At 40.8% G+C, this 9,834-nt stretch overlaps 1 long non-coding RNA gene across 1 annotated transcript; it reads left to right on the forward strand.

Moving 5' to 3' along the window:
• Nucleotides 1–6,017: 6,017 nt before the first annotated feature.
• Nucleotides 6,018–9,237, forward strand: LOC146386456 (uncharacterized). Its single transcript, XR_014800221.1, has 2 exons — nucleotides 6,018–7,696; nucleotides 8,693–9,237. It is a non-coding gene; the product is annotated as an uncharacterized LOC146386456 (long non-coding RNA).
• The last annotated feature ends 597 nt before the right edge of the window (nucleotides 9,238–9,834 follow it).

Consider the following 9,834-nt stretch of genomic DNA (forward strand, 5'->3'; position numbering starts at 1 on the left):
CTATTGCAAAGGATCCAAATATTTCGAAAGGCTTTTCTGGCGAACGGTTCAATGCTGCACACATCAACGCTGCGAGAAACGGACTAAAAGTCGTTGCTCTTCACCCCTATTTATAGGTTTTAAGGATCAAAGGATCAAAGGATCCGAATGGTGGTAAGATTCTACATGTGTGTGACGTCGTAATTCTGTAAGGCAATGAGGTTGTCACGTGATATTTTTGGAGGAGGGCATTTTTCAACTTGGACAAATTATCAATAAAGTTTCAATCTCTGTTATTTTCCCCCAAAAACGTGCTGTCGCAATAATGTTTTCTACTGTAATTGGTGCCAACAGATGGCGCAGTTTAAAGTTGGCTGTTACTCTGCCCAGGCTGCTACCATAGAAGATGAATGTAGACCAATAGTACTTTAACGATGCCCGCTGATCGTTTCCGTGTAAATCTTAGCATTGCTTTAGCCGTCAAGCTAAAGGTTTAGCTTCATACTGCCATATTTTCAGAGTAACAAAATATTTAAACGGTCTCGGATCATGGTGAGTATTTGAAAAAATGTTCATTTGATGTGAAGCCTGTGATGTGGAAAGGTTAGCAAGCGTAATTTTGCCTATTGTGTTATACACGGGTGCTTACATCCGAGTAGTGTTGATCTTTTCTAAGGTCCATGGGTTTATCCAACGAGCAGCTAAGTCACCGTTATATCTGTAATTTTGTGTGCAACGTCTTAATGCAAAAAATCCCAAATCAAAGCAACGAAGCAAAGACTAAACAAAAAAACCCCACAATGCGTTTTTAAGCTCTCTCTGCGTTCACTGCCTCTGCAAGTGTCAAACTTCCTCGCTTTAGCTGATGCTAACCAACATTAGCGCTTACGGTTCGTATATAAACACAACTGTCAGCCCTTCACTTTTGGTGCCGACAACATTTTGAGCATTTTCTACAGTTTGTGACATGGTCGTCATTGGCATTACATGCCAGTAGTGTTCGCTAATTGACTTTACCGGGATTATATTTATTACAACGTTACTGCGTGGAAGTGATCATAGCGTATGCTTATGAACGTGAGTGGTAGGTGTTATTAGTGCGACTTTACCCTTAATTAGTTTTCCCACCGGAAGTAGAGTTGTTTATGCGACGTGATGGCTAGAGCAGTCCCAAACAATCGATCGCGTTTCTTAACAGACCAATTCTCTCCAAACTTTTAGGGTAAGCTAGACTAGAGATATGGTTGCAATAATACGAACAAGAGCGCAACAGCATATTGACAATGGCGAGAACTTTAATATTTACATTGTGTTAGTGCACCCATCGCTCCGCGTCCTTAACGCTACATTGATGTCGAGAGTCTCTGACACAGCTGTGCTCTGCAGCACAGACACCCTGCTTATCTGTGATTCGGCCAGACTGGTGTTGAACTCCAAAGACATGCGCGGGGTTAGCTTAGTTGGCTGTTGGTGTGAGTGGTTGTCCGAGTCTCTCTAATAACCCTCCAACAGACTGGCGACCTGTCCAGGGTGTACTTTTGCCCTATGACAGCTGGAATACAACCTGAATAAAATAAGTAGGAGAAAATGAATGATGTTTATGAACTGTAGTTAATGTAGTCAGACAATAAGTTACCGAGCAACAGGCCACAAGTCTTGGTGCAGAATCATACTAAGATTTAAAAAATAAAATGTTGGCACTGGTGTTTGAAACAGTATACTGTCAGTAAGACTGGAGCAACTGCACACAACTGGAAACTAATAACTAGAGTAGTTAAGTAACGTTTTGTTACTGCATCCATTTAGCCAGGTATAATTAGCATGTCTACATACATGTCATTTCTAATGTGGTCCTATGTGGTATGTTGTAGGACAGTGAAGTGTCTGACACTGACCATGTACCAGTGCCTGAGAACACTGGTATGGAGGGGGAGAACGCACCTCTTTACTGTATTTGTCGGAAACCAGACATCAACTGCTTCATGATGTAAGTATATATCAGTTTTATATTTGCAGTACGTGCAGTAGGGGTGGGCGCTAGCTTCAGCAATGTTATCAGAGATTTTTTTTTTAAAATGAAGATCTTCTATTTCGAGAAAACTACCAATAAGGATATATGCACAGATATAGAAAACAATACTGTAACATTTTATTGATGCTTGCAGTTTGGAGGCAGCAGTATTTGCAAGTGTAACTAAATTCCAGGCATTTTCCATCCTTCTTTTCCTATCAGCTTTTTTTCTAATTGTCAGTGTGAACCAAGGTGTCAGCAGCAGCATTATAGTGCAAAAGTAGTGACCCAGCATAGATCAAATGTAAGCACAAAAGTAGCCAAGGTAGTGTTTTTCCTGGAAATTTTAAGTGAAAGGATAAAGTAACTGCTTACCACTTTAGTTTAACAATGATTAATGAAATGTAACCATGTAACTCATCAGCAGTCTGCACAGTATGGTCACATATTAAAACTGAAGAATATGTTGTACTTGTTGTAGTGTTTCATCATGGGTCCAGTTTTTACCCAGGTGCTTAAAGCCCTTCTTTACCCTCATGTAACACCAACAGTAATTTCCAACCACTATTTCCTGTTCCTGTCAGTCAAACAAACAGACGACAAACATCTTCTATAAACAGGAATAATGTCACTTTATCGGATTAGAAAACATCTAATCTAGCGTTGATATTACACTGCTGTTTAGTGTCTGGCTAATCTCAGTGTCACCAAAATATCTGCCCTACATGTCAAACAATGAGAGAACTTGAAACAGTAACATCACCTAGCAGCTTATTTTAATTAGTGCTAACGTTTTGTTTGCTGGCTAACATTGCTATTATTATAGTCACAGTTAATTGACTTTGAATAGCTTTATTTCAAAAGTAATTTTACAATTTCACAGCCATTTAGCTGTGTTAACTGTACATGCTGTTGGTCATAAGGCGTGCATGGATCATTTTTATAATCAGCCTCTTATCTTTTGTCCACCACAGGCTTTGCCATGATAAATTGGTCAGTTGACAACCAGGAGCCGTACACCTTAACCTCAGAGGCCAGGACATCCAGGGGCAGTGTGAACACGCACTTGTTTAAATGGGACGCAAGACGGACTATAGAGGGCCACCCCCTTGCCAGACAACCAAGTGCTGTCCCTGTCCACGGCCAGTGTGAGAAGGACTCTCACTAAAGTCAACCCACACAAAGCTGCTGGACCAGACAATATACCTGGACGCGTGCTCGGAGCCCGTGCTGACCAGCTGACTGATGTCCTAGCGGGCATCTTTAACATCTCCCTGAGTCAAGCTGTTGTGCCACAGTGCTTTAAAACCACCACCATCATACCTGTCCCCAGACCTTCCCAAAGCCTAATTCCACAATGATTGCCTGAGCCTATTCTTGTTAAATGATGAAAAACTCAAAGGCACGTTTGGGCAGTGGATCTGTGTGAAATCAGCAGCTTGCAAAACTAAATCAAAATGTGTGCTATTGATTCTAAAAATAGAAATCACAATAAAGTTCAACATTTACGAAAACCGCCATTCAGTCATCTGAGAATCTTTACTCATGAAATTATAACGGTTAGATGAATTTATATGCAGTGATTTACTGATCAATGATAAAAGGGGAGATTTATGCAATAACGAAGACTGTCATGAAAAGTATTTGGCATCTGATCTCCTGTAACCTGCGGAGCTAAGCTGTTTTACCAGCTCTGCTCTCTGATTTTTCTTTTTTCTTTTATGAAAAAACACAAGTTGTCAAAGTTATTTGTTTGCAAATGTATTTCAGAAATATCGACATACTTTTTTTAATCAGCAGAAACTTTATGTCAGTAGTGCAAAAACCTGCACTGATCTGACCTCATTTCTTCCTCATCCTGATTCCTGACCTGGGAAGGGAGAGAAATATTTGTTTTTGTTTGTCTTCTTGTTTTATTTAATTCCTTGTGGGATTTGGATCCAACACGTAAAGTATGCATATTATGCACACACACAAACACACATGCAGCTATTACCCATTTCTTGTATTCTTGAATAAAGACATTGATTTGACACATTTAATTAGCGGCCAACTGTTTTTATTGTTCAATTATTAAGAAAAAAGAAAAGGTGGGGGTGGGGGGGGGGGGATGTAAAGAAGAGCGTAAAGTAAAGGGAGAGAGGAGAGAAAACCCCAACAATCCCCTCTGAGCAAGCACTAGGCGACAGTGGATAGGAAAAACTCCCTTTAAAGGAAGAAACCTATGACAGAACCAGGCTCTAGAGGGGGCAGTCAACTGTCGGGACTGGTTGGGGGGTGAATGTGAAAAGAGGGGAGGGAGATGGGGGAGATGGGGGAGGTGTTAGTAGTTAAAGGGGGGGGGGGAATTAAGCTGGAACAGAGGTGGGGGAAGAAGAGGTGACATTGGCAGTAGTGAAAGAAGGAGTGTTCTTCCTTCAGAAGAAGCAGAAGCGTTTCTTCTTTTCCTGCTTTTTCTCGAGGATGAGGATCAGCTCCTCGATTTTTTCTGTGTTTTGCTTCTGCAGCTTGTTGCATTTTTTCTCCACTTCTTCTATTTCGGCTTGTTTTTCTTCCAACCTTTCTTTCAGCACTTTAGATGTTGCCTCCTGCTTTTGCAGTTTTTCATTTTCACCTTCCAGCTCAGATGCTTTGAACTTCATTTTGTTGTAAAGTTCTTGCAGGTTTTGGTTTTTCTTCTCAAACTCCTGGAGAAGAAGTTTTTCTCCTCTCTGCTTAATGACCAGCTGTTCTCTCTCTTGAAGCAGGTCTTGATATTTGTGCAGTGTCTCATCGAACTTTACCTGCAGCATCCTGTCGTTTCCCTCCATGAGCTGGAGTTGGCACTCCATGTCTCCCTGCTTTCTGTCCAGCTGCTCTTTCTCTTGAAGGATTTCTTTATTTTGCCGCAGAGCTTCATCAAGCTTTCCTTGCAAGCTTTCATTTTGTTGCTTGATGCTCTGAAGCTCCGAATCCATTTCTTTTTGTTTGATCTCTTGTTCCCTTTTCTCTTGGAGAAGCTTCTCATTTGCTTGCTCTGTGCGATCAAGCCTTTTTTTGTCTACACTGTACATGAGCTCCATGTCTCGGAGATTGGAGTGCAGCCCTCTCTTCTTCATGCCGTCTTGCTTCTTCTCTTGGACAAGTTTTTTATTTTGTCGCAGAGCTTCATCAAGCTTTCCTTGCAAGCTTTCATTGTGTTGCTCGATGCTCTGAAGCTTGGAATGCATTTCTTTTTCTTTTAACTCCTGTTGCCTTTTCTCTTGGAGAAGCTTTTCATTTTCTTGCAGTGTGCGATCAAGCTTTTTTTTGTATACACTGTACATTAGCTCCATTTCTTGGAGATTGCTGTGCAGCCCTCTCTTCTTCATGCCGTCTTGTTTCTTCTCTTGGACAAGTTTTTTATTTTGTTGCAGGGCTTCATCAAGCTTTCCTTGGAGCTCCTGGTTCTTCTTGTCCATGTCATGGAGATCTTGTTGTTTCTCCTCAATAACAGCTTCCTTTTCTTGAAGCTGGTATGACAACTTTTTGAGGTCAGCGCTCTTTCGCTCATTTTCCTCCATCAAGAACTTAATCTTCTCTGTGTTTCTGAGCGCTTCATCCTCCATTTCTTCCAAACGCTTTTCCTCTAGTTCGACTTGGTCACACCAAGGAAGAGAGGAAAGGGAAGGGTCTAGTGGCTCATCCCAGGGAAGAGCGTAGGGGTCAACTTCTTGTCCCTTTGGATTTGTTTGAGACATGTTGGGTGTGGATACAGTTACTATTGCAAAGGATCCAAATATTTCGAAAGGCTTTTCTGGCGAACGGTTCAATGCTGCACACATCAACGCTGCGAGAAACGGACTAAAAGTCGTTGCTCTTCACCCCTATTTATAGGTTTTAAGGATCAAAGGATCAAAGGATCCGAATGGTGGTAAGATTCTACATGTGTGTGACGTCGTAATTCTGTAAGGCAATGAGGTTGTCACGTGATATTTTTGGAGGAGGGCATTTTTCAACTTGGACAAATTATCAATAAAGTTTCAATCTCTGTTATTTTCCGCCAAAAACGTGCTGTCGCAATAATGTTTTCTACTGTAATTGGTGCCAACAGATGGCGCAGTTTAAAGTTGGCTGTTACTCTGCCCAGGCTGCTACCATAGAAGATGAATGTAGACCAATAGTACTTTAACGATGCCCGCTGATCGTTTCCGTGTAAATCTTAGCATTGCTTTAGCCGTCAAGCTAAAGGTTTAGCTTCATACTGCCATATTTTCAGAGTAACAAAATATTTAAACGGTCTCGGATCATGGTGAGTATTTGAAAAAATGTTCATTTGATGTGAAGCCTGTGATGTGGAAAGGTTAGCAAGCGTAATTTTGCCTATTGTGTTATACACGGGTGCTTACATCCGAGTAGTGTTGATCTTTTCTAAGGTCCATGGGTTTATCCAACGAGCAGCTAAGTCACCGTTATATCTGTAATTTTGTGTGCAACGTCTTAATGCAAAAAATCCCAAATCAAAGCAACGAAGCAAAGACTAAACAAAAAAAACCCCACAATGCGTTTTTAAGCTCTCTCTGCGTTCACTGCCTCTGCAAGTGTCAAACTTCCTCGCTTTAGCTGATGCTAACCAACATTAGCGCTTACGGTTCGTATATAAACACAACTGTCAGCCCTTCACTTTTGGTGCCGACAACATTTTGAGCATTTTCTACAGTTTGTGACATGGTCGTCATTGGCATTACATGCCAGTAGTGTTCGCTAATTGACTTTACCGGGATTATATTTATTACAACGTTACTGCGTGGAAGTGATCATAGCGTATGCTTATGAACGTGAGTGGTAGGTGTTATTAGTGCGACTTTACCCTTAATTAGTTTTCCCACCGGAAGTAGAGTTGTTTATGCGACGTGATGGCTAGAGCAGTCCCAAACAATCGATCGCGTTTCTTAACAGACCAATTCTCTCCAAACTTTCAGGGTAAGCTAGACTAGAGATATGGTTGCAATAATACGAACAAGAGCGCAACAGCATATTGACAATGGCGAGAACTTTAATATTTACATTGTGTTAGTGCACCCATCGCTCCGCATCCTTAACGCTACATTGATGTCGAGAGTCTCTGACACAGCTGTGCTCTGCAGCACAGACACCCTGCTTATCTGTGATTCGGCCAGACTGGTGTTGAACTCCAAAGACATGCGCGGGGTTAGCTTAGTTGGCTGTTGGTGTGAGTGGTTGTCCGAGTCTCTCTAATAACCCTCCAACAGACTGGCGACCTGTCCAGGGTGTACTTTTGCCCTATGACAGCTGGAATACAACCTGAATAAAATAAGTAGGAGAAAATGAATGATGTTTATGAACTGTAGTTAATGTAGTCAGACAATAAGTTACCGAGCAACAGGCCACAAGTCTTGGTGCAGAATCATACTAAGATTTAAAAAATAAAATGTTGGCACTGGTGTTTGAAACAGTATACTGTCAGTAAGACTGGAGCAACTGCACACAACTGGAAACTAATAACTAGAGTAGTTAAGTAACATTTTGTTACTGCATCCATTTAGCCAGGTATAATTAGCATGTCTACATACATGTCATTTCTAATGTGGTCCTATGTGGTATGTTGTAGGACAGTGAAGTGTCTGACACTGACCATGTACCAGTGCCTGAGAACACTGGTATGGAGGGGGAGAACGCACCTCTTTACTGTATTTGTCGGAAACCAGACATCAACTGCTTCATGATGTAAGTATATATCAGTTTTATATTTGCAGTACGCGCAGTAGGGGTGGGCGCTAGCTTCAGCAATGTTATCAGAGATTTTTTTTTAAAATGAAGATCTTCTATTTCAAGAAAACTACCAATAAGGATATATGCACAGATATAGAAAACAATACTGTAACATTTTATTGATGCTTGCAGTTTGGAGGCAGCAGTATTTGCAAGTGTAACTAAATTCCAGGCATTTTCCATCCTTCTTTTCCTATCAGCTTTTTTCTAATTGTCAGTGTGAACCAAGGTGTCAGCAGCAGCATTATAGTGCAAAAGTAGTGACCCAGCATAGATCAAATGTAAGCACAAAAGTAGCCAAGGTAGTGTTTTTCCTGGAAATTTTAAGTGAAAGGATAAAGTAACTGCTTACCACTTTAGTTTAACAATGATTAATGAAATGTAACCGTGTAACTCATCAGCAGTCTGCACAGTATGGTCACATATTAAAACTGAAGAATATGTTGTACTTGTTGTAGTGTTTCATCATGGGTCCAGTTTTTACCCAGGTGCTTAAAGCCCTTCTTTACCCTCATGTAACACCAACAGTAATTTCCAACCACTATTTCCTGTTCCTGTCAGTCAAACAAACAGACGACAAACATCTTCTATAAACAGGAATAATGTCATTTTATCGGATTAGAAAACATCTAATCTAGCGTTGATATTACACTGCTGTTTAGTGTCTGGCTAATCTCAGTGTCACCAAAATATCTGCCCTACATGTCAAACAATGAGAGAACTTGAAACAGTAACATCACCTAGCAGCTTATTTTAATTAGTGCTAACGTTTTGTTTGCTGGCTAACATTGCTATTATTATAGTCACAGTTAATTGACTTTGAATAGCTTTATTTCAAAAGTAATTTTACAATTTCACAGCCATTTAGCTGTGTTAACTGTACATGCTGTAGGTCATAAGGCGTGCATGGATCATTTTTATAATCAGCCTCTTGTCTTTTGTCCACCACAGACTTTGCCATGATAAATTGGTCAGTTGACAACCAGGAGCCGTACACCTTAACCTCAGAGGCCAGGACATCCAGGGGCAGTGTGAACACGCACTTGTTTAAATGGGACGCAAGACGGACTATAGAGGGCCACCCCCTTGCCAGACAACCAAGTGCTGTCCCTGTCCACGGCCAGTGTGAGAAGGACTCTCACTAAAGTCAACCCACACAAAGCTGCTGGACCAGACAATATACCTGGACGTGTGCTCGGAGCCCGTGCTGACCAGCTGACTGATGTCCTAGCGGGCATCTTTAACATCTCCCTGAGTCAAGCTGTTGTGCCACAGTGCTTTAAAACCACCACCATCATACCTGTCCCAGACCTTCCCAAAGCCTAATTCCACAATGATTGCCTGAGCCTATTCTTGTTAAATGATGAAAAACTCAAAGGCACGTTTGGGCAGTGGATCTGTGTGAAATCAGCAGCTTGCAAAACTAAATCAAAATGTGTGCTATTGATTCTAAAAATAGAAATCACAATAAAGTTCAACATTTACGAAAACCGCCATTCAGTCATCTGAGAATCTTTACTCATGAAATTATAACGGTTAGATGAATTTATATGCAGTGATTTACTGATCAATGATAAAAGGGGAGATTTATGCAATAACGAAGACTGTCATGAAAAGTATTTGGCATCTGATCTCCTGTAACCTGCGGAGCTAAGCTGTTTTACCAGCTCTGCTCTCTGATTTTTCTTTTTTCTTTTATGAAAAAACACAAGTTGTCAAAGTTATTTGTTTGCAAATGTATTTCAGAAATATCGACATACTTTTTTTAATCAGCAGAAACTTTATGTCAGTAGTGCACAAACCTGCACTGATCTGACCTCATTTCTTCCTCATCCTGATTCCTGACCTGGGAAGGGAGAGAAATATTTGTTTTTGTTTGTCTTCTTGTTTTATTTAATTCCTTGTGGGATTTGGATCCAACACGTAAAGTATGCATATTATGCACACACACAAACACACATGCAGCTATTACCCATTTCTTGTATTCTCGAATAAAGACATTGATTTGACACATTTAATTAGCGGCCAACTGTTTTTATTGTTCAATTATTAAGAAAAAAGAAAAGGTGGGGGTGGGGAGGATGTAAAGAAGA

Source organism: Perissodus microlepis, chromosome 5, assembly GCF_051167445.1.
Source record: "Perissodus microlepis isolate ML-2025 ecotype Zambia chromosome 5, ASM5116744v1, whole genome shotgun sequence".
In the NCBI taxonomy this organism is placed as follows: domain Eukaryota; kingdom Metazoa; phylum Chordata; class Actinopteri; order Cichliformes; family Cichlidae; genus Perissodus; species Perissodus microlepis.